Below are 27689 nucleotides of genomic sequence, written 5' to 3'. Positions count from 1 at the left end.
CAAGGGTCATTCAACAGAAATGTTAAGGATATGCAAGAAGTTTTCCGCAGTGGAGGGTTCATTCACAAGGATGATCAACACTGAGTTGCCATTATTGAAGACATTGATGAAGACGATGCTTGTTCCAATTTTGTGACACACGACCAAACTTGCAACAATTGGGTTGCTGTTTATGTTCCTGTTGTTATGCACCATTCAAAGTAATTTGTTTTTATTATTTTAAGAAAAATACTTCTCCTATGCCTAAGGGATAAGTGAAACATTGTTGGGAATTTTCAATATTATCATCAATAAAATACAATTTTATTCATCCACATCTATGATGTTAATTTTTAATTTTATGTTTTTTCTGAAAATGGTAATCACAAAAAAACATAAATAAATAATAATCTTTCTATCTGCATAATATTCATTTTCACTCCACTTCTCCAAAATCAAAATCTCAAATCATTATGCAGGTTGGTTCTCAAACCCATTGAATGTAATGATCCTACTGTAAGACCCCAATTTTTTACCTAAGATCCCTCATGCTATCTCATCATTTGTATTAGCTTTGGGATCACACCTTGGCATCCTCCTTACCCCTCATTCATTGGATTTGCATTGGGAGAGATCACCAAGCACTTTAGATTGTATCATACTTTATTTTCTTTTGTTTACTAACTAAAACACTAAAAACATGCCTATGTGTAGTGTTGTTTCTTTTGTAGGTAGTGTGTGTGTCCATCTGTGCCTCTCAATGCAAAGAGATCAGTCAAGGAAAGGTTCACATTGGTTCTAAACATCATATATGGATCCCCATGTTCATCATTTGTCATTTTATTCAAGAATGCATCAAGAGTTTGAAGCTTATTTGCCTTGGAAGCCCTAATTCATTTGGGTATTTTGTATGACTTCCTCAACAAGTTTATTTAACAATTGGGCAAATATATCAAAGGATACTTCATTATACATAGTATAAATCATATATGATCCTCCATGAGTCCCAAATATTAAATTAACCTCAAGTTTGCAAGTTGGTTCAAGGAGGTTGACTAGAGAAAGTCAACTAGTCAAAACTGGGGTTTCCTAGACCTTATCTCCTACAATTTTTGTCATATGTAAATGATTACAATATCAAAGTTACTCTTTATGACATTAAAAACAACTTTCATGTTGATATCAAGAGCTTTTTTTTCTTGGAAAGTCATTTTTTATGGTGAAAGATTATAGGTCATTTTGTTTGTGCCCTAGTTAGGAGGTCAACTTCCAAGGACCATAACTTTATCAATATTTATGATATGAAGGCCATCCAAGTTTCATGATAATATTAAAGATGTCTACTCCAACTTTTATTCTTTGATAAATTTCAAATTCAACTTGTAAGGGCATGTTCCAAGAGGAAATATTATAGGTCATTTTGGGCCATTACCATTGAACAAGCAATTTTCCTTAACTTCTAAAATCCATAACTCCGTCATACCAAATTCCAATGATGTCAAATTTGTGAAAAAATTTAAGAGGAATGAAATATATACAACTTTGGTGAAGAAACCATTTTCATTTGGAGCTCATAGAAAAAGTTATTCAAGGTGGAAGAACTGGTCATTTGACTTTGTACATAGAAAATTTCAACCATGTTTGATTTCTCCAACTTGAACCTCAAAATTCATCATGATCCAAGTTCCAAATGGAAAAGTGTTCAACATCAAAGTTGTTCCCCTTGATGTCACCTTTTCAAATCATCCAAGATCACTCCATTTGCACAAGAATTAAGGGACTTGTGCAAGGGTTCTTCTCATGGTTTGTTTTGGCAACATTTGAATGCAATTTTCATTTAGGGTTGCATGGCTCCATGTGGTGACATCAGTAATATTTTTGCACGAATTAGAGTGATTTGCAATGATCATTTTGGGCCTAGAACATGCCATGCACCTACGCACTCGGATTTCTATTTTTGGCTCAAAGTTCAAATGGTGTAGAAAGCATTTCCCTTGCCTATAAATACAAATGCATTGCTTCAGGAATGAGACACATATTGTCCAAGCCTTGCTAAGCAAACTCAGAACCTACTCCATAGAATTCCTTGAAGATTTCTTTGAAATCGAGTTTGAATTTCTCCTTCTGTTTTGGAATTCAAACTCCAAGGATTCATTGCCATTTTCATCTCAATTGATCACTGCAAGCAAGAGGAGGAAGAACCAAGTGGATTCATATTGAGATCAAGCCAAATCACTGCTACCCAAAGGTGAATTTTCAGAAACTTCAAGCCTTCAATTCTCTCTCAATTCTCCACCATTCTCTTTGTTTATTGGTTGTCTAAAGACCTACCAATGTAGGCAACAAGATTGAGTTACTTTGAGGTCAAATCGAAGCAACTCAGATTGTGTACCTCAAAATTCAATTCCTTATATCTCTCAATATATTTGGAATTGGACAAAATTGAGGCAAGATTCGAGCTCCTGAGCTTTTTCTCTTTAAAATGATATCCTTACTTTTCATTTTCTTGTTGGTTGAGGGTGGACCAGTCTGGTGAGGTCCACAAGAGAAGATGACCGGAGCTAGGGCTTCGGTGGTGTGCTGGCATTGTCCAAACCATCTGATCATGAGGCCACATTCTAATCTTAATCATCCATTTTGATTACCATTGCTACATACGCGTTGACTAGGTTGTTTGGTGGATAGTGCGTGTCGGTCATCAGATCTGCCACCTCAATTAATGAGGGAGATCTGATGGCCTTCATTTTTTTCTTCTATATTCTCTTTTATTTCTGATTTTACTTTTAATCTATTTATTTTGTTTAGTTCATAGAAATTTCATTTTTAATCCAAAAAATATGGGACTTTCACCAAAAATGTTCAAATATTTTCCTCTTCCATATTTTGAATTAAAATCATTTTTTGATTAAGTTTGATATTTTTCATGAATTAAATGATTTTTGACTTGTTTTGAATATTTTTAAAATACTTTTGACTTTCCAAAAATATTGATTTTTTTTTGTATAAGGTCCTTCGACGTTGTTTGACCTAGGATAAATCCCTTGGCCATTTATTTGAAGGTTTGAAGGGATTTGAGGTTTTGTCCATTTTAAAATGCATTTTAATTCATTTTTAATTTGATTTTTAATTGATTAAATGTTTAAAAATTATGTTGAGTCAATTTTATGGTCTTGTGATGTTTGACTTTCTAGTTGGCCTTGTTCATGGTTGATTTGACTTTTGTTTGATCAACACCATTGGATTTAGGGGATTGATGAAATGTACATTTCATCTCCCAAAATCAATGGATAGTATTGATCAGATGAAATTCCTCCTCTGATCAATTTGGGTTTCTACTTTCCTTCCCTCTTCATCTTCATACCTATTCTTTCCCAATCCATCATTGACTAATGATTTCTCTAATGTCTAAATACTAGTTGATTCATCAATGACCTAGTGTTAGATGAATCAACATAAGTCTGACTGAGATAGATCTTCCCCATTTCTTTTAGTGTGTCGTATGTTTTAGGAGTTTGGTTCTTTATACCAAATCTATAACATACATTAACACTTATATTTTATTGCCTGACCTCAGATAATTGTGACTTCTATATAAGTGCAATTACTATTTCTTAACATAGAGCTAAATTTGTTCCTCAAGGCATATCATTCTAGTAAGTGAGATTGTAAGTCTCCCATTCTTCATGGCATTATGTGAAAACTTGATCTTTTTTCCTTTTATGAGAGCTAGTGGCATAGCTATTGATTTATCCAGGTTGGAGCCCTTCTCATGGATGATGTCTTGGTTCAAAAATTCATACTTGTGAATGAAGGGTTGAGTGGTCTCCAAAGAATGACTTAATCAATTAAAACTCATCACTAAAATTTGACTAACAGTTGACTAACTTTTATTCATGTTGCTTTATTTTTTTTAAGTCATTTCTTTATGCACTTTAAATTTCAGCATCTTTATCATTCATTTCCATTTACATTTCATGATACTTGTTTATGTTTCAGTCCTTTTTCACCTTGCTCACTTGAGCCATATTTTGTGATTGTATATATTGTTTGTTTTTATTTGTTTTTATTTGTGGTCTTAGGACCTTAAAACACCTAATAATAACAAAAACAACCTAAAAACATCTTTGTGGACTGTTGGGCTTGATGTGAATTTTTGGACTTAGAATTAGGCAACATTCCCTATGCTAAAGAACTCGGCCAACGCCACTATCTAAGACTGGGCTATCCTTGATTGCGCTTTCATCTGATGCAGGACCTTGAGTGCCTTTGATTCATTTGTTACTTTGTCTATGTGCTTAATTCCTATACTGTCATTATTTATGTCTGATGATTGTTCTGAGTTGATCAAGGAATATTTCATCTAAAACATTGGAAGACACTAAAGACTGCTAGATATTGGAGTGCTTGCTTGGATATTATGGCTATATTTATTTGATGCCTTGGTCTTCATATGGTTTTCTTGGATATTTCTTATGCTTGTTGCTTGCTAAAGTCCAAAAGGAAAATGGGTTTCTATATGACGTTCTTGTCTATTGGATTGCATCCCATTGGTCAGATCTTTTCAACCCTTAATTTTTAATTTTTGTCTAGGATAATCCCTTCATCTCCTTCCAGTTCTTTAATTTCAAAATCTCTCCCTCTTTTCAAAAGCCTTCTTTGTTTGTGTTTTTAACATATACATGTTTAATGATTAGAAACTTTGGCCTTATGTGAATGAATTTTCAAACTTTTTTCTTAATCAAACTTGTGAATGAACTTAACCATATTGACTTCAATTTCAAAAGACAAAAAGAATTAATAACCACATTAAAATCTTTGGCCTTTTGTGTCTTCTCTGTTTAAACTTTTGTTAAAATCAGTTCACCAACTTCTTTGAAATTTTTACCACGAACTACGGGGTTTTGATCCCCCATTTTTATATTGGTACGTAGGCATAAGCCCAAAGGTCTTGTTTAACACAAAAATATAATTAATGAATTATTTTCTCATCCCCCACTCTATATTTTATCAAACATCATTTAGACCTAAATCACTTGCACACAAAACAGGGCTCCCTAAGAGTACCTAAGACACTTTGGGTGCTAACACCTCCCTCCGTGTAACCAACCCCCTTACCTATAATCTCTGGCATTTTATTAGTTTTGATTTCAATACTTCTTATCTTTGGGTTTTGTTAGTACTTTTCCCTCTTCCTTTGGAAATAATAAAAGCGCGGTGGCGACTCTGGTTTTACTGACGTCAAGTTTATCCATAGCTTGATGGTCATGAATTTACCACTACACCTACTCCCTCTCCAAACTTTGATTTCCCTGTGTTTGAAGCTGATGAAAAGAATGATGATGAAGAAGTATCTTATGAGTTATCCTGTTTGCTTGAGCACGAGGAAAAAGTCATTCAACCATTTGAAGAGCAAATTGAATTAGTCAACTTGGGTTTCGATGATGATATGAAGGAAGTCAAGATTGGGTCTCAACTGTGTCTAGAAGCTAAGAAGGGGTTGGTTGATCTTCTTCAAGAGTATTCTGATGTGTTTTCTTGGTCCTATCAAGATATGTCTGGTTTGGATTCTGAGATTGTGGAGCACAAATTGCCTTTGAAGCCAAATTTCCCGCCGATTCAGCAGAAATTGAGAAGAACTCATCTTGATATGGCAGTGAAGATTAAGGAGGAAGTGTAGAAACAAATTGATGATCGGTTCCTTGTTACCTCCGAATATCCGCAATGGGTGGCCAATATTGTGCCTTTTCCTAAAAAAGATGGAAAAGTCTGTATGTGTGTTGATTATAGAGATTTGAATAAATCTAGTCCAAAAGATAAATTTCCTCTGCCACACATTGATATGTTGGTAGACAATATAGCTAAGTTCAAAGTCTTTTCATTTATGGATGGATTTTCCGGTTATAATCAGATCAAGATGGCACCCAAAAATATGGAGAAGACCACAATCAATACACCTTAGGGAACATTCTATTATCGAGTGATGCCCATTGGTTTAAAGAATGCTGGTGCGACGTACAAGAGAGATATGACCACTCTTTTTCATGATATGATGCATAAAGAGATTGAAGTCCATGTTGATGATATGATTGCTAAATCAAGTGATGAAGAAGAGCATGTTGAGAATTTGTTGAAGTTATTCCAGCGTTTGAGGAAGTATAAACTCCGCTTGAATCCTAATAAGTTTACTTTTGGTGTTCGTTCTGGTAAGTTGTTGGGCTTTGTTGTCAGCGAGAAAGGTATTGAAGTTGATCCTGCCAAGGTCAAAGCAATACAAGAGATGCCTGCGCCCAAAACTGAGAAGCAAGTCAGAGGGTTTCTCGATCACTTGAACTATATCTCAAGATTTATATCGTATATGACTTCCACATGTGTGCCTATATTCAAGCTTCTTCGGAAAGATCAGTCTTGTGATTGGACCAAAGATTTCCAGAAAGCTTGTGACAGTATCAAATAATATCTGCTTGAGCCTTCGATTTTGTGTCCGCCTGTTAAAGGAAGACCTTTGATCATGTATTTGACTGTGCTAGAAGAAAGTATGGGATGTGTTCTTGGTCAGAAAGATGAATATGTGAAGAAAGAATATGCAATTTACTACCTCAGTAAGAAGTTTACCGATTGTGAGACTCGGTATTCTATGCTTGAGAAGACATGCTGCACATTGGCTTGGGCTGCTAAGCGTCTGTGCCAGTATATTTTGAATCATAGTACTTGGTTGATATCCAAAATAGATCCAATCAAGTATATTTTTGAGAAACCTACTTTAACTGGGAGGATCTCCCGTTGGTAGATGTTATTATTTGAGTATGATATTGAATACTGATCTCAAAAAGCTATTAAAGGTAGTGTCTTGGCTGACCATTTGGCTCACCAACCTATCGAAGATTATCAGTCAGTGCAGTATGATTTTCCTAATGAAGAGATTTTGAACTTGAAAATGAAAGATTGTGATGAACCATTGCTTGAAGAAGGGCCAGAGCCTGGTTCTCGTTGGGGCATGGTATTTGATGGAACTGTTAATTCGTATGGTAATGGCATTGGGGTTGTGATTATTACTCTTCAAGGTGCTCATTTTCCGTTTACAGCTAGATTGACCTTCAAATGTACAATCAATATGGCTGAGTATGAAGCTTGCATTATGGCGCTTGAAAAGGCCATTGATCTCAAAATTAAATATCTTGACGAATCAACCCAGTTTGATACCATACAAAGATTATGCGAGGAGGATATCAACTTTCTTTACAAAGGTTGAGTTTAATAATATCCCTCGAGATTAAAACCGGATGGCAAATGCTCTTGCAACGTTGGCTTCCATGATCGTGGTGATGTTTTGGAATGAAGTTCCCAATTTGACTGTGATGCGTCTTGATAGGATAGCTCGTGTATTTTCTGTTGAAGAAGTCAAAGATAAAAAGCCATGGTATTATTATATCAAATGTTACCTCCAACATCATATTTACGCGTTTGGGGCATCTTTGAAAGATAAGAAGACTTTGAGAAGATTAGTTGGTAACTTCTACCTGAATGGTGATGTGCTTTATAAGAGAAATTTCAATATGGTTTTACTCATATGCGTGGATAGACATGAAGCAAATTTGTTGATGACAGAAGTCCATGAAGGTTCCTTTTGTACTCATTCCAATGGACATGCTATGACAAAGAAGATGTTAAGAGCATGTTACTATTGATTGATAATGGAATTTGACTGTTGCAAGTTTGTGAATAAATGCCACAAGTGTCAAATTTATGCAGATAAGATTCATGTTCCTCCGACACTATTGAATGTCATTTCCTCTCCATGGCCCTTCTCCATGTGGGGAATTAATATGATTGGTATGATTGAGCCCAAAGCTTCGAACGAACATCGTTTCATTTTGGTGGCTATTGATTACTTCACAAAGTGGCTTGAAGCAACATCGTATGCAAATGTGACCAAGCAGGTTGTGGTCCAATTTATCAAGAATCAGAGTATATGTCGTTATGGTGTGCCAAGTAAGATCATTACTGACGATGGATCTAGCATGAACAACAATATGGTGGAAGCTCTTTGCAAGGACTTCAAGATTGCACATCATAATTCTTCTCCCTACAAACCCAAGATGAATGGGGTTGTTGAAGCTGCAAACAAGATGGTTGTGACATAAAAAATATTAGAATGAGATGCTCCCATTTGCTTTGCATGGGTACCGTACATCCATTCACACTTCAACAAGGGAAACCCATTTCTCTCTTGTTTATGGCATGGAAGTTATGCTCCCCGTGGAGGTTGAGATCCCATCATTGCGTGTTTTTATGGAAGCCAAGTTGACAGAAGCTGGATGGTGCCAGGCTAGATATGATCCGTTGAATTTGATTGAAGAGAAGAGATTGACTGCCATGTGTCATGGTCAATTATATCAGCAGAGAATGAAGAAAGCTTTTGATAAGAACGTCAAGCCTCGTGCTCAAGAAGATTTTATCTTTCAAACCTGATTCTAGGGGAAAATGGACTCCTAATTATGAAGGCCCATATGTTGTTAAGAGAGCCTTTTCAGGTGGTGCATTGATTCTTACAAATATGGATGGTGAAGAGTTCATGCGTCCTGTGAACGCCGATTCAGTTAAGAAATACTTCTCCTAAAAAAAGAAAAGAACAACTCGCTAAGTTGAAAACTTGAAAGGGAGATTTAGGCAAAAATGAGCATCTTTGTGGATTGAAAACCCGAAAGAGCGATCCAGGAAAAAGTTAGAGACATAAAATAGAAAATTCATCCCGGTAGATTGAGTACCCCACCCTAGGGTAATCTAGGCAAAAATTAGGGATTATGGCAAGTAACTGCATTCGGCGGATCCTAATCTTTGAGTAGTTTTGAACAGTCATTTGGTTCTGATTCATCCTTCTCAACCGAAGACAAGAACACACTGGATTTCAAAGTTTGTAGGGAGAGTAGTGATCATTGTATTCAATGTAGCCCTTTTCCGTGTAAATTACCATTTTCAAACTTTGTAAAGATCCATGGAGTCCGTCCATTTGCGGACTACCATTCTATTGAATAAAGTTGAGCTTTTATCTAGTTATTTCGTATTTTTATTTGTTTCTATTTTAAAATTGAATTCTTATGATGATAATTTTGAAATGAATAAATCAATGAACAACCATTTTTCTTGAAATAATAAGGCATTTACTTTAAGAATAATCGATTTCAAAAAAGGAACGTCAACAGCAATCTCAAGGACGGTAAGTCTTGAGGTGTGAAGCATTGTTGGTCTTCCCCAAGTAGTGGTTTGGTGACTTTACCTCCACAATAGTTTGTTGTTCATCGCCAGCATGATTGGTGGGTTTTTATCCCTGGAAGAGCTGATATGTTGTTCCCTGTGCAATTCATCTTTCCCCAGCTGAGGTGTTCATGTTTTTTCATGTCCTAGTTTGTGTATCGGTGAATGAACCCTGGATTCTCTTGGAACCTTTAGTTGGTCTCCAGATCCCCAATGCCTTTATTTGTGTGTTGCGTAGCCGTGACAGTTTCTCCCCTGCATGAAGTCTACAGATCTGGTTGATATTCTGGTACCTTGAAATTGGATTATTTCTCAATCTCCAAGAAGAGTCTGATGACTACTACTTTCCCTCTGATAAAGTTTTTGCTGATCTTTGTATCCTCGTGTGGCCTTTGATTTGTCTTGGCAGATTGTTGTATCCCCAGTGAAGCCCCATAGTGATGTTTTTTATGGAATCCCCAGTAGATCGTCTGGTTCTCCCCACTCAGAGTTTTACCTCTTATTGTGACTTGAGACCCCATCGGAATTCCATCTTCTGATAGAATATTTCTTCCTTCAGACAATATTTGGTTCTAAGCAGTATTGTTGGTGTCCCCTACAGGGTTGTCTCCCATTTGATATGGTGTTGACTTAAAATTCTCCGCAGTGATGACTTGTTGCTCTGATAAGGATCCTCAACAGATCCCTCTTTATCCGCAGTACTTTATGTTGGACGCATGTTTTCCATGCCTTTTCCCAACCATAGTTGATTTGAATATTATTTTGAGTTAGGATTTACATCCTCGGTGATTTATTTTCATCCCTAGCAGGTTCTCCGGTTGGTGTTTCCATCTTATTGAGATTAGCTGAGTATCTAGTTGTGATGATTCAAATCTTCATCATTTGTATCCTTTGTGATCGTTTGTCAGCAAAATCATATACATATTCATGCATATACATGCATAAAACACAACATCAAATTATTTCATTGTGCATTTTTTTTGGTCCCCTGCTTTGGTGATATCATTTCCCCATGCAGATTTAACATGTCTGTCCTATTTCAATGTAGAGTGTCATCCCCTTAAGCAGAAAGAGCTTATCCTTTCTTCTTCCCCACTGAGTTATTTCCTCGTGGATGATTGCTATTCATGTTTCCTCCCCAGTTCATTATCTGGACAGAACCACTCCCCTTAGGTTATATCCTCATTAGGTTGAGTCTTGTTTGGCCATTTCTTTCTAGTTCTTACCTAGATAGATCTTTTGGTCTCTAAGAGCTTATTACCCAGTAACCGGTAATATAAAAAATATGTCTAGTATAATTTTGTTTTCTTTTGTAGGTAGTGTGTATGTCCACCTATGCCTCATCAAGTCCATATCTAGGGTTTGAGACCCTCAATGCAAGGGATCAATCAAAGAATGGTTCACAATGATTCAAAGAATCATATATGGATCCCCATGTTCATTATTTGTTAGTTTGATCAAGAATTCATCAAAAGTTTGGAACTTGTTTTCCTTGGAAGCCCTAATTCATCTAGGTATCTTGTGTGACTTCCTCAACAAGTTTCTTCATCAATTGATCAAAGATATCATGGGATACTTCATGATACATCATATTATGAATATATGATTCTCCATGAGCCCCAAATAGTAATATAATTTCAAATTTTCAAGTTGGTTCAAAGAGGTTGACCAGAGAAAGTCAATTGGTCAAAATTGTGGTTCCCTATACCCTATCTCCTACAATTATTTGTCATATGAAAATTATTCCAAGAGAAAATTTACTATTTATGACATTCCAAACAACTTTCATGTTGACATCAAGAGCTAAGTTTTCTTAGAAAGTCATTGTTTATGGTAAAAGATTATAGGTCATTTTGTTTGTGCCCTAGATGGAAGGTCAACTTACAAGAACCATAACTTGCTCAATTTTTATGATATGAAGGCCATCCAAGTTTCATGATCAATTTCAAGATGTTTTCTCCAACTTTTATTCTTTGAGAAAGATTAAATTCAACTTTAAAGGGAATGTTTCATGAGGACACATTTAGGTCATTTTGGACCATCATCATTGAACACACATTTTTCCTCAACTTATAAAATCTATAACTCCCTCATGCAAGATTCAAATGGTTTCAAATTTATGACCAAATTTAATAGGAATTAGAAAGATACAACTTTGAAGAAAGAACCATTTTCATTTGAAGCTCATAGAAAAAGTTATTCAAGGTGGAAGAAGTGGTCATTTGACTTTGTACTTAGAAAATTTTCAACCATGTTTGATTTCTCCAAATTCCCCTCAAAATTCATCATTATCCAAGCTCCAACTGGAAACGTCTTCAATAGAAAGGTTGTTCCCTTTGATGTTAGCTTTCCAAAACATCCAATATCATGGCATTTTGATGATTTTTGAGTGACTTGAACATGGTTACTTTGCATGGCTTGTTTTGGCATCTTTTGAACTCAGTTTTCAAAAACCTTTGCATGGCTTCATGTTATGATCTCAGCATGTTTTGTGCATGAATTTGGACTTAATGCAATCATCATTTGGGCGTAAATGCATGCCCATGTACCCATGCAACTTGAGTTTCTATTTTTGATTCAAAATTTGAAGTGTGTAGAAATGAATGTAAGAGCCTATAAATACATGCCCTCCTACTCAGAATGGGAGAGACCTGGCCCAAGCATTGAACTACAAACACGTATCTTTTAATATACTTGGAATTGGGAGAAATTGAGGTCATATTCGAGCTCCTGAGCATTTTTCCTTTCGGTTAGTGTATTCATTTTCCATTTTTAGGGAGGTTGGTGTCAGACTAGTCCGATGAGGTCCACCGAAGAAGAAGACCGGAGCTAGGGCTCCAGTGGTGCGTTGGCGCCTTCATAAATATTTGATCTTGTTCATATGTTTTAATCTGGGCCTTCGCTTCTGATTACCAAGTGTGTACCCGCGTTGACTGTGGTGCATGATGGAGCGCGTGCTTCTGGCCATCAGATCTGCCACCTCAATTAATGAGGGAGATCTGATGGCCCGTGTTTTTTCTATTTTCTTTTTCTTTTTAAATTTTCCTTTTAATCCTCTTATTTTATTTAATTCATAGAAATTTCGTTTTTAATCCAAAAAATATGGGACTTTTACCAAAAATCTTTAAATATTTTTCTCTTCCATATTCTGAATTAAAATCATTTTTTGGATTAATTTTGACATTTTTTGTGAATTAAATAATTTTGGACTTGTTTTTAAATATTTTAAAAAACTTCTGACTTTCCAAAAATTTTAATTTTTTTTGTTTAAGGTCCTTTGACCTTGTTTGACCTAGGATAAATCCCTTAGCCATTCATTTGGTGTTTTGAAGGGATTTGAGGTTTTGTCCGTTTAAAAATGCATTTTAAATCTTTTTAAATTTGATTTCTAATTGAATAATTATTTAAAAATTGTGTTGAGCCATTTAATTTATCTTGTGATGTTTGACTTTTTGTTTAGCCTTGGTCATGGTTGATTTGACTTTTATTTGACCAATACTATTGGATTTAGGGGGTTGATGAAATGTACATTTCATTCCCCAAAATGAATGGATAGTATTGATCAGATGAAATTCCTCTTATTATCAATTTGGGTTTCTATCTCCCCTTCCCTCTTCATCTTCATCCCTATTCTTTCCTAATCCATCATTAACCAATGATTTCTCTAATGTCCAAATGCTAGTTGATTCATTAATGACCTTGTGTCAGATGAATCAACATGAGCTGGATTGAGATAGGTCCTTCCCACTTTATTTTTGTGTGTGGTATGTTTTAGGAACTTGGTTATTTGTACCAAGTCTATAACATGCATTAACACCAATATCTTTATTTCCCAACCTCAGATAGTTGTGACTTTTATATAAGTCCAATTACGATTGCTTAACATGGAGCTAAATTTGTCCCGCAGGGCATAGCATTCTAGTAAGTGAGATTGTAAGTATCCCATTATTCATGGCATTGTGTGAAAACTTGACCTTTTTTCCTTTCATGAGAGCTAGTGGCATACTGTAGCAGTAATTTAATGACCCTCAAATCATGGGTAAACTTGACGTCAATAAAATCAGAGTTGCCACCACGCTTTTATTGTTTTCAAAGGAAAAGGGAAAAGTACGAATAAAACCCAAAGGTAAGAAGTTTTCAAATCAAAACTAATAAAATGTCAGAGATTACAGGTAAGGGGGTTGGTTACACAGAGGGAAGGTGTTAGCACCTAAAGTGCCTAGGTACTCCTAGGGAGCCCTTTTTGTATGCAAATGATTTGGTCTAAATGATGTTTGATAAAATATAGAGTGAGGGGATGAGAAAAATAATTCATTAATTATATTTTTGCGAGGGATCAAAACCCCGTAGTTCGTGGTAAAAATTTCAAAGAAGTTGGTGAATTGATTTTAACAAAAGTTTAACAATTAGAGGCATAAAAGGCCAAAGGTTTGAATGGGGTTGTTAGTTATTTTTGTCTTTTTTGAAACTAAAGTCAATATGGTTAAATTCATTCATAAGTTTGATTAAGAAAAAGTTTGATAAATTCAATGGCATAAGGCCAAAGTTTCTAATCATTAAAACATGTCTAAATTGAAAAACACAAACAAAGAAGGTTTTTTGAAAAAGAGGGAGTGATTTTGAAATTTAAGAAATGGGAGGAGATGAAGGGACTATCCTAGACAAAAAATTAAAAGTTAAGGGTTAAAAATATCTAACCAATGGGATGCAATATAACAGACAAGAATGTCATATAGAAACCCATTTTCCTTTTGACTTTAGCAAGCAACAAACATAAACAATATCCAAGCAAACCATATGAATACCAATGCATCAAATAAATATAGCCATAATATCCAAGCAAGCACTCCAATAGCTAGCATTCTTCAATATCTTCCAATGTATCAAATGAAAGAGTCCTTAATCAACTCAGAATATTCATCAGGCATAAACAATAATAACAGTATAACAAGTAAGCACGGAGACAGAGTAACAGATGAATTAAAGGCACTCAAGGTCTTGCATCATATGGAAGGCATAATCAAAGGACAACTCAGTCTCAAATAGTGGCATTGTCCAAGTTCTTTAGCATAAGGAATGTTGCCTAATTCTAAGTCCAAAAGTTCAGATCAAGTCCAGCAGTCCACCAAGATATTTTTAGGGTTTTCATTGTTATTAGGTATTTTAAGGTCCTAATACCACAAACAAAATCAAACACAAACAAACAAATATATACAATCACAATATATGGCTCAAGAGACGAAAGTGAAAAGGACTGAAACATAAACAAGTTGCATGAAATGTAAATGGCAATGAATGATAAAGGTGCTGAAATTTAAATTGCATAAAGTAAATGACTTGAAAAGCATAAAGCAACATGAATAAAAGTTAATCAATGATTTGTTAAATGTTAGTGAAGAGTTTTAATTGTTTATGTCATTCTTTGGAGAACACCCAACCATTCATTCACAAGTATGAATTCTTGAACCAAGACATCATCCATGAGAAGGGCTCCAACATGGATAAATCAACAGGTATGCCGCTAGCTCTCATAAAAGGAAAAAAGGTCAAGTTTTCACACAATTCGATGAAGAATGGGAGACTTACAAACTCACTTACTAGAATGATATGCCATGAGGGACAAATTCAGCTCTATGTTAAGCAATCGTAATTGGACTTATGTAGAAGTCACAGCTGTCTGAGACCGGGCAATAAAATATAGGTGTTAATGCAGGTTAGAGATTTGGTATAAAGAACCAAACTCCTAAAACATACCACACACTAAAAGAAATGGGAAGGACCTATCTCAGTCAGACTTATGTTGATTCATTTGACACAAGATCATTGATGAATTAACTAGCATTTAGACATTAGAGAAATCATTGGTCAATGATGGATTAGGAAAGAATAGGGATGAAGATAAAGAGGGAAGGGAAAGTAGAAACTCAAATTGATCATAGGAGGAATTTCATCTGATCAATATTATCCATTCATTTTGGGAGATGAAATGTACATTTCATCAATCCCCTAAATCCAATGGTATTGATCAAATAAAAGTCAAATCAACCATGACCAAGGCCAAACAGAAAGTCAAACATCACAAGACCATAAAAATGGCTCAACACAATTTTTAAACATTTATTCAATTAAAAATCAAATAAAAATGAATTAAAATGCATTTAAAAATGGACAAAACCTCAAATCCCTTCAAAACACCAAATAAATGGCCAAGGGATTTATCTTAGGTCAAACATGGTCAAAGGACCTTAGACAAAAAAATTTATAATTTTTGGATAGTCAGAAGTATTTTAAAAATATTTAAAACAAGTTAAAAATCATTTAATTCATGAAAAATATCAAAATTAATCCAAAAGATTATTTGATTCAAAATATGGAAATGGAAAATATTTAAAGATTTTTTTGTGAAAGTCCCATATTTTTTGGATTAAAAATGAAATTAATATGAATTAAACAAAATAAATGGATTAAATGAAAAATCAGAATTATAAAAGAAAATAGAAAAAATGAGGGCCACCCGATCTCCCTCATTAATTGAGGTGGCAAATCTGATGACCAAACGCATGCTTTCCACCATGTTCCTGAGTCAACGTGCCACACGCTGGGTCAAACAAAACAAAGGTTGAGATTAAAACGTTTTAAGATGATCAGATGGCTGGAGACGCGCCAAAACATCACCGGAGCCCTAACTGAGGTTGTCTTCTCCGGTGGACCTCACCGGACTAGTCCACCCTCAACCATCAAGAAAATGAAAAGTAAGGACACTATTTTAAATAGAAAAAGCTCAGGAGCTCGAATCTGGCCTCAATTTTCTCCAATTCCAAATATATTGAGAGATATGAGGAATTGAATTTTGAGGTACATGATCTGAGTTGCTTCGATTTGACCTCAAAGCAACTCAATCTTGTCGCCTACCCTGGTAGGTCTCCAGACAACCAATAAACAAAGAGAATAATGGAGAATTTAGAGAGAATCGAAGGCTTGGAGTTTTGGAAAAATCACCTTCGAGTAACAGTGATTTGGCTTGATCTTAATGTGAATCCAGTTGGTTCTTCCTCCTCTTGCTTGTAGTGATCAATTAAGATGAAAATGGAAATGGATACTTGGAGTTTGAATCCCAAAACAAAAGGAGAAATTCAAGCTCGATTTCAAAGAAATCTTCAAGGAATTCTATGGAGTAGGGTTCTGAGTTTGCTTGGCAAGCCTTGGGAAATGTGTGTGTCATTTCTGAAGCAATGCACTTGTATTTATAGGCTATGGAGTTCAGTTTTGCACCATTTGAAAATTGACCAAAAATAGCAATGTTGTGCATGGGTGCTGTAGCGGTAAATTCATGACCGTTAAGCTATGGATAAACTTAACGTTAATAAAACCAGAGTCGCCACCACACTTTTATTGTTTCCAAAGGAAAAGCGAAAAGTACGAACAAAACCCAAAGATAAGAAGTTTTCAAATCAAAACTAATATGCCAAAGATTACAGGTAAAAGGGTTTGTTACACAGAGGGAAGGTGTTAGCACCCAAAGTGTCCTAGGTACTCCTAGGGAGCCCTTTTTTTATGTGTGTATGTGTTTTAGTATAAAAGATGTTTGAAATAAATAGAGTGTGGGGATGAGAAAAGAATTCATTAATTATATTTTTGTGTTTGACAAGACCTTCGGACTTGTGCCTACGTACCAACATAAAAATGAGGGATCAAAACCTCGTAGTTTATGGTATCAAATTCAAAATGAGTGGATTGCTTTTAATTAAAATTTAAATTTAAAAGAGGCACAAATGCCCAAAAGAGTTTGAATGAGTGTTAGTTCTTTTTGTCTTTTGAAATTTTAAGTCAATATGGTTAAGTTCATTTACAAATTTGAATAAGAAAAAAGTTTTAAAATGCAATGGCATAAGGCCAATGTTTCTAATTTGCAATATAGTATAAGTTTTGAAATCACAAGAAAAGAAGTTTTTTGAAAAGGGGAAGAGATTTTAAAATTTAAGAAGTGGGAGAAGATGAAGAGACTAATCCTAAGCATAAAATTAAAAGTTAAAAGTTGAAAAGATCTGACCAATGAGATGCAATCCAACAGACAAGAGTGTCATATAAAAAACCCATTTTCCATTTGGACTTTGAATCAAGCAAAATCAACAAGAAAATAACAATATTAAGAGCAAGGCATTAAATAAAGATATCCACATCCAAGCAAGCAACTTCACAGCTAACAGTCTTCTTTGTCTTCTCATGTATTAGATGACATACTCCTTGATTAGCTCAGAATAAGGCATTAGACACAGGTTCAAAGTAACAGTTATATCAAGACCATGTAGCATATGAATTCATGTAGATCCTAAGACTTGCATCAAATGAAAGCTCAAATCATAATAACTTGGTCTCAGAAATGTTGGCATTGGCCAAGTCCTTTTGCATATGGAAGGTTGCCTAATTCTAAGTCCAAAAGCTCAGATCAAATCCAACAGTCCACACAAACATTTTTTAGGGTTTTTGTTATTTATTAAGTATTTTAAGGTCCTAAGATCATAGAGACAAACAAAATACACAAACAAATATATAAAATCACAATATATGGCTCAAATGAGCAAAGTGAAAATGACATAAACATAAACAAGTTAAATGATATGTGAATGACAAATGAAATGGTAAATGACTTGAACTTAAATTGCATTAAGTAAATGACTTGAAAATAAAAGCAAGAATAGTAAAAGTTTGTCAAATGTTAGTTGATTAGGAGTTAGTGGAGTTTTCTTTTGAATTGATTAAGTCATTCTTTGGAGAATACTCAATCATCTATTCACAAGCATGGATCCTTGTACCAAGACATCTTCCAAAGGAAGGATAAAAGGCCAAGTTTCCACATAATACCATGAAAGGGGGGAGACTTACAATCTCACTTACTAGAATGCTATGCCTTTAGGGTTAAAATTTAGCGTTATGTTAAGCAATCGTAATTGGACTTATGTAGAAGTTACAACTATCTGAGGCCGGACCATGCATTTTTTGGAGTTAATACATGTTAGAGATATGGTATATTGAACCATACTCCTAAAACATACCACACCCAAAAATAAAAAAGATGAAAGGATGGACCTATCTCATCCATACTTAGGATATTGAGAATTCATTGGTCAACATAGAGGATGGGAGAGAATGGGATTGAAGATGAAGAGGGAGGGGAAATAAGAGAAACACAAATTGGTCATGGGAGGAATATTATCAAATTAAAATCATTCATTCATTTTGGGAGATGAAATATACATTTCATCAATCCCCTAAATTTAATGATTTTAATCTAACAAAAGTCTAATCAACCTTGACCAAGGCCCAAACACATAGTCAAACTTCACAAGTCAATAAAAATGGCTCAACATAATTTCTACACAATTAATCAATTAAAAATCAAATAAAAAATGCATTTAAATTAAATTTGGTTTGGTCAAAACCTAAAACCTCTTTAAAACACCAAATAACTGACCAAGATATTTTTCCTAGGTCAAACAAGGTCAAAGGACCTTAGAAAAAAATTCATGATTTTTGAAAAGTCAGATGTATTTTTAAACAATTAAAAATATGCACAAAAATAATTAATTCATGAAAAATATCAAAATTAATCCAAAAAATAATTTTAATTAAGAAAATGAAAGAGGAAAATATTTAAGGATTTTTGGTGAAAGTCCCAAATTTTTTGGATTAAAAATGAAATTAATATGAATTAATCAAAATAAATGGATTAAACATAAAAAAAAGGGCCATCAGATCTCCCTCATTAATTGAGGTGGCATATCTGATGGCCAAGCGTGTACGTTCCACAAACACCTTAGTCAATTGCGTCACACGCTTGGTAATCAAATTAGACTCGTGGGATTAAAACATTTCAAACGGATCAGATGGCCTGGATTGATCCAGTGCACCACCAGAGCCCCAACTCCGGTCATCTTCTCCGGTGAGGACCACCAGACTGGTCCAACCAAAACCTTATGAAAACTGAAAAGTGAATACACTAATTTGAAGGAAAAATGCCCAGGAGCACGAATATGGCCTCAATTTTCTCCAATTCCATGTATATAAAAAGATACAGGGATTTAAATTTTGAGGATCATGAACTGAGTTGCTTCGATTTGACCTCAAAGCAACTCAATCTTCTTGCCTACATTGATAGGACTTTAGACAACCAAAAATCACAAATAATGCTGAAGAATTGAGGGAGAATCGAAGAGAAGAAAATCCTGAAAATTCACCTTAAATGGAGCTCAGATTGGCACGATCTTGATTCCAATTGTGCTTGTCCTTGCTTCAGATGCTTGTTGGAAGTGATTAGGATCAAGAAAATGTCTGGACTCTTGGAGTTTCAATCTCAAAACAGATGGAGATTTGAGACTCTATTTTCAAAGAAAACCTTTAAGATTATCCTTCAATGGTGAGGGTTTGGGATTGCAGGTTGAAAGCTTGGGCATGAGGTCCTTAATTCTGAGCAATGAGGGTCTTATTTATAGACCATTATATTCATTTCCACATACTTCCAAATTTGGCAAATTTCTAGAAATTTCTTTGCATGCTTGCATGGGCGTGTGATAGGCCCATCAAGTGATGCAATCAGGTCCAAAAATGAGTGAGGATCATGCTGAAAACAAGTTACAAAGCCATGCAATCGTGTATGAAAAGTGGAAGTGGAAATCATCCAAATGGTTCTTCATGTTGCACCCATGCGTAAGTCCCTTATCCTTTGGCCAGATGAGATGATCTAGGACTTTTTGGAAAGGTGAGATCAAGACGAACAACTTTCATGTTGAACACATTTTCATTTGAAGATTGGATCATGATTAATTTTGAGGTGGAAGTTTGGGAAATCAAACATATTTGAAAATTTTCTATGTTCCAAGTCAAATGTTCACTTCTTCCACCTTGAATAACTTTTTCTATGGACATCAAATGAGAAAAGTTCCTTCATAAAAGTTGTAGATATTTCAAATATCTTAAATTTTGTCACACATTGGACCTCATTTGGATTTTTCATGAAGGAGTTATGCATTTTAGAAGTTGAGGAAAATCACTTATTCAATGGTATTCGCCCAAAATGACCTATAATGTTTCCTCTTGGCACATGCATTTGAAAGTTGAATTTGAACTTCATACAAAACTAAAAGTTGAAGTAGACATATTGAATTTGATCATGGAATTTAAGTGGCTTTCATATCATAAAAAATGAGCAAGTTATGGTGTTGGGAAGTTGACCCCCAAACTAGGGTTCAAACAAAATGACCTATAAACTTTCACCATACAAAATGACTTTAAAAGCAAAACTAGCTCTTGACTTTAACATGAAAGTTGTTTGGCTGGAGGAGCTTGCTGAGATCATATGGCGGGCATGTGGTCGTGCACTTGGAATAGAAAGGACTTGCATTTCAAGTTTTAACATAAAATATCAAAAATGCACATAAATGAAAAGAAATTTGAATATCCCAAATGGTGAATCCAAAATACTATTGTGAGTAATGGTTGTCTAAGACCCTAATTTTGACCCTAAGATCCCTCATGGCATCATATCATTGTTCAGTGCATTGCCTCAAGGATCATAGCATGTTTGGCTCCTTAACCCTAGGTTGGGATTTGTGTGAGTGGTTTGAGAGAACCAAGCATGCTTGTATTGTATATTATTGCTTTTCTTATTTTTGATTACTAACCAAAAGCACAAAAATATGTCACTAACTCTTTTTGTTTTGAAGCTCAAGTGATCTTGTGCTCCCATGCTCCTAGGAGGCTCCTAAGCTCAATGAAATGGCTAGATGAAGATGAGAAAAGGAATGACAATGGTCCACAAAGCTCTTAATCATCATATATGTCTCCCAAGTATCTCGATTTGCCAATTTGATCAAGATAACCCAAAGGGCTTAAGGATTGATTCCCAAGGAAACCCTAATTCAACCGTGCCTTGACCGTGCCTTGCCCATGAAGAAACCTCAGCCTATGATCAAATTTAATCAAGGGGAGTTCTTTCATTCATTATTTTATGCATATATGAGCCTATTTGATAATCCTAAATCATTCATGCATCAAGATTGGAAGTTTGGCCTTGAAAAGTTGACCAGTCAAGTCATCTAACTAAACTGAAGATCACTGAGATACAACTTTTGATGTGTTTGTCAAATGAATATGACCCCAAGAGAAAGAATGTTCTTACGAACCATATGAACAACTTTCATGTTCATTAAAAATCCATTTGAAACTTGGAAGGTCATCATTCATTTCAAAACATTATAGGTCACTTTGACTGAAACCCTAATTTTGGGACAACTTCCCAAGGACCTAACTTCCTTAATTTTTATGATTTTGAGGTGAGACAAAATTAATTGGAAAGGTTAATATGTATAATTCAAATGTTATGTTGGACAAAATTTCATAATCCTAAAAGAAATACATGTGATAATACAAAACATTATAGGTCACTTTGGACCTAAGTCATTGAATTTGAAAAAGTGTCCAACTTCAAATGCCCATAACTTTTTCATGAAAACTCCAAATGATGCCAAATTTGAGTCTAAATTGAGCATCTTGAAAATATATACAACTTTGATGTTGGAGGTTTTCCATTAGAAGCTTGCATCATGGAAACAGAGGGGCTTGAAGAGGCTTGCTTTTGGTGAAAATTTTCAAAGGGTGACTTAGACATGTTTTGTAACCAAACTTTCACAGCCAGTTTTCACTAATTTCCAAATGCCAAATGAATTTTTTCCCAACATGACTTTTGTTCCTTATTTCAAGGGCTTTCTAACCATTACTCACATTACTTTTTTGGACATTCCATGTGTGAGTTTCGAAGAGCTTTCTCTCTATGTACTTTTTTGCATTTCATGTTGAAACTTCATGTGCAAGCCAATTCCACTTCAATTACAAGTTCAATTCAATTCCAGTTGATCTCAGCATGGCTTATCACCCATCATTGGGCCTTACATGCGCCTGTACAGGCCCATGCAAGGAAGATTCAAATCCCATGCACACGAGGGAACCATGCTTTACAACCCTATTCAGCTATAAATAAGAGCTTAATCTCATTCATTTGACAACCAAGTGGAGACCTGAAGTGCTGCAGAATTGAAATCCCAACCCTTACCAAAGGAATTTTCAGTTTTCTTTCTCTTTTTCAAGCTTGAAATTCAATATCATTAGTTAATTTTCAAAGCTCAATTCCTTAGCCTATCATCTCCATCACACTTCTAGAGCAAAAGCAGATCAAGATCTTGAAGAATTCGTGGCATTTGAAACTTCATTTCAGAGGTAGAACCTCAAACATTTTGGATCTAGATCTTGCAATTGAATGTGATTTTCTTTGGTTTATGTGGTTTTCTGAAGTTCTCATACTTGAGGCAGGCCAATGGTGGTCTTAATTGTTCAAATCGTGCCATTCTAGTTGACATACCATGATCTTCCATCTCACATTTCTCTCTAAATAGGAAGAGTAAGGATGATCCATGGATACAGTGGTGATGTACATCACCTGAGCTTCATTTTGATGTCCTTATTTTTTTTTATTACAAATTTTTTCTCTGCAACCGGTGGGCGGAGATTGTTTGATCACCAGAGAAGATGGTGGTTTCCACCACCATCACCACGTGTTTGCTTTCTCAACCCTTGGATCATGCTTCTACGTTATAATCCTGAGCATCCATCGCGTTTACTTTTTTTAATTCACTTTGCCACGCATTTGACCTGGTCACACCATGCGCCCTCACATATGGACAACTTCTCCTTGCCACGTCATTTAATGAATTGATCCTGTGGCGCTGGATTTTTCTATTATTCCTATTTTCTTTTAATTTCAGTTAATTCCTTTTATTTTCAAAAATTCATAAATATTTTATTTGAAGTCACAAAAATATGAGACCAATGCCAAAAATTTTCTCGAAAAATCTAGTTTCATATTTTGATTTTTAATTATTTTTGTGACTTCATTTAATGTTTTTTGTGAATTATTTGATTTTTAATAGTTTTAATTTATTTTAAATACTTTATGATATTTGAAAAATCCAAAAATATTTTCCTAACACCTATGGATCATGATAAGTCAATGAAAAATAGTCTCATCAATTTCTTATTTGATTTGAGATTTATTTGAGATTTTAATTCATATTGTGTTATTTTCCCTTGTTTTTAATTGTTTTTAAATAGTTTCTGATTTCAAAAATTGTTAAGAAAATTTGTCAAAGTTTGTTTGACCGTGTTAGATCTATGAGAATTTAATTGGATTTGTTGAAGTTGATTTGAATTAAATTTGAGGTTTGACCATATTTTGTTTATTTTATTTTGCATTTATTTTTAATTCAAAAAATACCAAAAAATTATGGTTGATTTTTTGACTTGTAATCTTCATTTATTTTCTGCTTAGCATTGATTGATGATAACTTGGTTCACATTTGATCAATTGAGTTTGATACTTGAATTCTCTTTCCATCCCTTTCATCTTCATCCCATTCTTTTCATCATTTGGCCAATGAGTTAATGTCTTATGGTTGATCTTGACAAATGAGAGGTTAAACCTTCTTTGATCAAAACCAAACTCAACTTAATCCAAGATCAAGTGAGTTGTTTTGTGTCCAAGATAGGTTGCTTCTTGGTCAAGCAAAAAACCTAAAGTCCATACAAGGCCCTTCCCCTTTTGTTTTGGCATGGCAAGTTTGTGGAGCTTGGCTTACTAGTCATGATCTCTAACTTGTGTTTATTTGCCTATAGTTTTATTGACCGGCCTCAGATAGGTGTGACTACTACATTAGTTCACTTACGATTGCTTAACATAGCGCTACATTGTCTTATGACAAACTAACATAACCATACTAATTACTAACTTTACTTTGAGCATTTAATTTCTTGCCCTTTACTTTAATTCAATTTATTTCTTGCTCATTTATTCATATTGCTTTTCATTTTGCTCACTTTATCACATATTTTATGTTTATGTCATTTTTCTTTTGCTCATTTGAGCTCATTATTGTATATAAATATATTGTTATCTTGTGATTGCTTTGTCTTTGTTTTGTGTGAACCTAATGCAAAAAAGGAGAAAGGACTTAGAATTAGGACATACCCATGCTTAAAGGAGTTCAAGAGAAACTAGGCCTCATGCCTTTGAATGCTAAACTTGTTGAAGAGCAACTAGGCCGCATGCCTTTAGAATGCTAAATTCCAAAGTTGGCTTTAAAGGACTTCTCATCTAAACTTATTCTTTGTCCATTCCCCTTATTGTGTTGTGAACTTTTTGATGTTTGCTCTTATGTGATACGGATTCCTTCTTGAGATAGTAAAGAGGACCATTGTCATGAGTAGCCAAGTTAAGAGAGACAAGCCAAATGGAGATCCTAGGAGCTTGAATCTAAATTGTTTGATTGCTTGATTGTGTGCTAAGTCCAAAGGAAAGGAGCATCTTGAATCATCTCTATGATTTCAAGAAAAGGAAATCCAAGGGTTTTATCTTTCCCCTCTTATCTTTGTATGCTTTAGGATTAGCCCTTCTCTTCTTCTCTCCACTCTAACCAAGCCAAAAATCTTTTCTTGCAAACTTTGACTTTGTTTAAAACTAGAAACCTAGGCCTTATGCCTTTGACTTTTCAAACTCTTTTTATTAATACTCATTGTGAAAAAATCTTAATCCTACTTTGACTTCATTTTGTAAATAAATCTAATTTGTAAATATAACTCATTTCAAGTTGTTTTTGTGGTTCCAATGGCCACCTTTGTTAAAACTTTTCAAAACATTAGTCATAGGTTTGAGTTATCATAGTGGTTGATGTAAATCTCACCTCATCCTTAGTGATTGGATTATAAGTCTTCCATGCTTATTATAGGGTTAACCCCTCACTAGTATGTTGAAGCCTTCCTCACATGGTGGATTGTTGGTTTAGGTTAGGTTTTCTCCCTTTGATAACAAAAGGCCTTAAGGCTTTTGATCAAATCAATTCACCAATCTTTGTGATTTTTTACCCCGAACTACGAGGTTTTGATCCTCCTTTATGATGGTATGTAGGCAATGGGTTCATCCATTCAAACAACAAAATTTGTAAATATAATCTATTCTCTTCTCATCCCTCCAATCTTTTGCACATATTTTCACAAATACCAACCTACAACACATATTTGCAAAAAGGGTTCCTTTAGAGTACTAAGGATGTTTTGGGTGCTTAAAACCTTCCCATTTCATAACCAACCCCTTACCCAGATCTCTGACATTTTTATTAGTTTTTTATTTGATAAAACTTCTTACCTTGGCTTTTGTTCACTTTTTAGCCTTTCCTTTGGACAAATAAAAGTGCGGTGGCGACTCAAATTGTATGTTTACTTTTGGTTTAGTCAATAAACCTAAAGGTAACGAAAACCCCGCTACAGAAAAGTGGCGACTCTGTTGGGGAACACAAGACTCTCTAGTGGGTTTAGCCTACTTTTTGCTTATGTGTGTTGTATGTTTGGTGACATATTTTTGTGCAAATTTGGGATGACTGTATTGTTTGTAGTGTATAAATTGCTTGATATATTAATTGCTTGTATGATTGGTGGTTTCTTGTGAGATGAGTTCTATACCCGAACTCGAGTGCACTTATGATAGGAGAATGACATAGTCTTGTTGACTTGTGTGGAGTTATTCCTTAGCAAGTTGACTTGCAAGTTCATTCACTTGGTGGAGGTCTTGTTGGGATTAATAATGTCACACGAGTAGTCGTGGTTAGGCATTACTCTTTCCAGTATAAACCTTAGAAGCCAAGGACCTTAGATACCTAGCCCATCTTGGCCTATTTTAGGACGTAGTGCGAAGGTCGTTCAAGTGTAAGACTTGAGGCGACTGTTACGCGATACTACACTCATAAGAGTCCCTCTTGAGAATATTTTTGGAATACGAGTAGTCGTTTTATCCGATAATATCCGAAAGATGAGATGATGACTATGAGGACCCTTTTAGAACATGATTGTCAGGCTTAACCATAGTACACTCCCTTTGGGTGGTTCTTAACCAAGACTCCATGCTCGTGACTTACAACAAACCCTTGATCCGCGGTTGATCCGTTCTCGTATATCCTCAATATCAATGGAACTTGGATGTTGATAAGGTGTAAACCATAATCCACCAAAATGGATGATTGATATTGATGATGACTTGAGCCATCCCGTGACCTTTGTATGGTGTGACTTGCTTGATCCTTGAGTGTGATTGTTGCATCCATGCATTCATGCATTCATATGCATCCATACCATCGACAATAAATTTTTCAAGGAACTTAAGAGGTCTATTTGCAAATTTTCAGACATGGATAAGCAAAGAAGGAATACGAAGAAGTACAATTTCAGACAATCCGACTTGAAAGAGTTAAGGAGTTTGACATCTTATGTATTAGAGCCCTTGGAGTTTAAAGCTCGCCATGGGGAGCTTCTGTCTATTCTTTCTACTATGGTGGATGAGGTCCTGATGAGTGTGTTGGTGCAGTTCTACGATCCTCTATATCGGTGCTTCACTTTTCCGGATTTCTAGCTTTTGCCTACACTTGAGTTGTATGCCTATCATGTGGGTATACCTATCCTGGATCAGTTGTCGTTCAGTGGCTTAGAGAAGATTTTGTCTTCCCAAGAGATTGTTGACATGCTTCATGTGGATGTATCTGACATTGTTGCTAATATGACTACCAAAGGTGGAATTCAAGGTCTCCCATCTGATTTTCTCATTGCCAAAGCTACTTTGTTTGGGAAGGCTATGAGTGAGGAAGCTTTTGAAGCCATGTTTGTACTCCTCATTTATGGGCTAGTGTTATTTCCCAACATCGACAATTTCGTGGATGTGAACGTTATTAGAATTTTCTCTTCTCTTAATCTTGTTCCGACTCCGTTGGGTGACACTTATTTTTCTTTGCATATGAGGAATGAAAAGGGTGGTGGTTCCATTGTGTGTTGTCTGCCTCTGTTGTACAAGTGGTTTATTTCGCACTTGCCTCAGACGCTTGCCTTCAAAGAGAACAAGCTATGTCTACGGTGGTCCACGAGACTTATGTCTCTCACTAATGATGATATCTCTTGGTACAACCGTGTCTATGATGGCGTTCAGATTATTGACTCTTGTGGTGAATTCTCCAATGTGCCTCTTCTTGGGTCATGCGGTGGAATTAACTACAATCCTGCTTTGACTCGCCGTCAGCTTGGTTTCCCCTTAAAGGATAAACCTAACAACGTTTTGTTAGAAGGCTTGTTCTTTCAAGAGGGTAAAGATCCCCAGAACTTGAAGGATAGGATGGTCCGCGCCTGGCGCAAAGTTCATAGCAAAGGGAGGAATGATCTTGGTCCGAAGAATTGCATTGCTTTTGAACCCTACACCGCTTGGGTGAGGAAGAGAGCTCTTGAGTACCGCATGTCATACGATTACCCGAGACCTACTCCTATGGTTATGGTTGGGCCTTCAACCCTCTCTAAACAAGGAGTAGAGGAGTTGAGAGATG

This window comes from Lathyrus oleraceus, chromosome 2 (genome assembly GCF_024323335.1).
Source record: "Lathyrus oleraceus cultivar Zhongwan6 chromosome 2, CAAS_Psat_ZW6_1.0, whole genome shotgun sequence".
Taxonomy (NCBI): domain Eukaryota; kingdom Viridiplantae; phylum Streptophyta; class Magnoliopsida; order Fabales; family Fabaceae; genus Lathyrus; species Lathyrus oleraceus.
The sequence above is the reverse complement of the archived record's forward strand: the minus strand, read 5'-3'. Positions refer to the sequence as shown.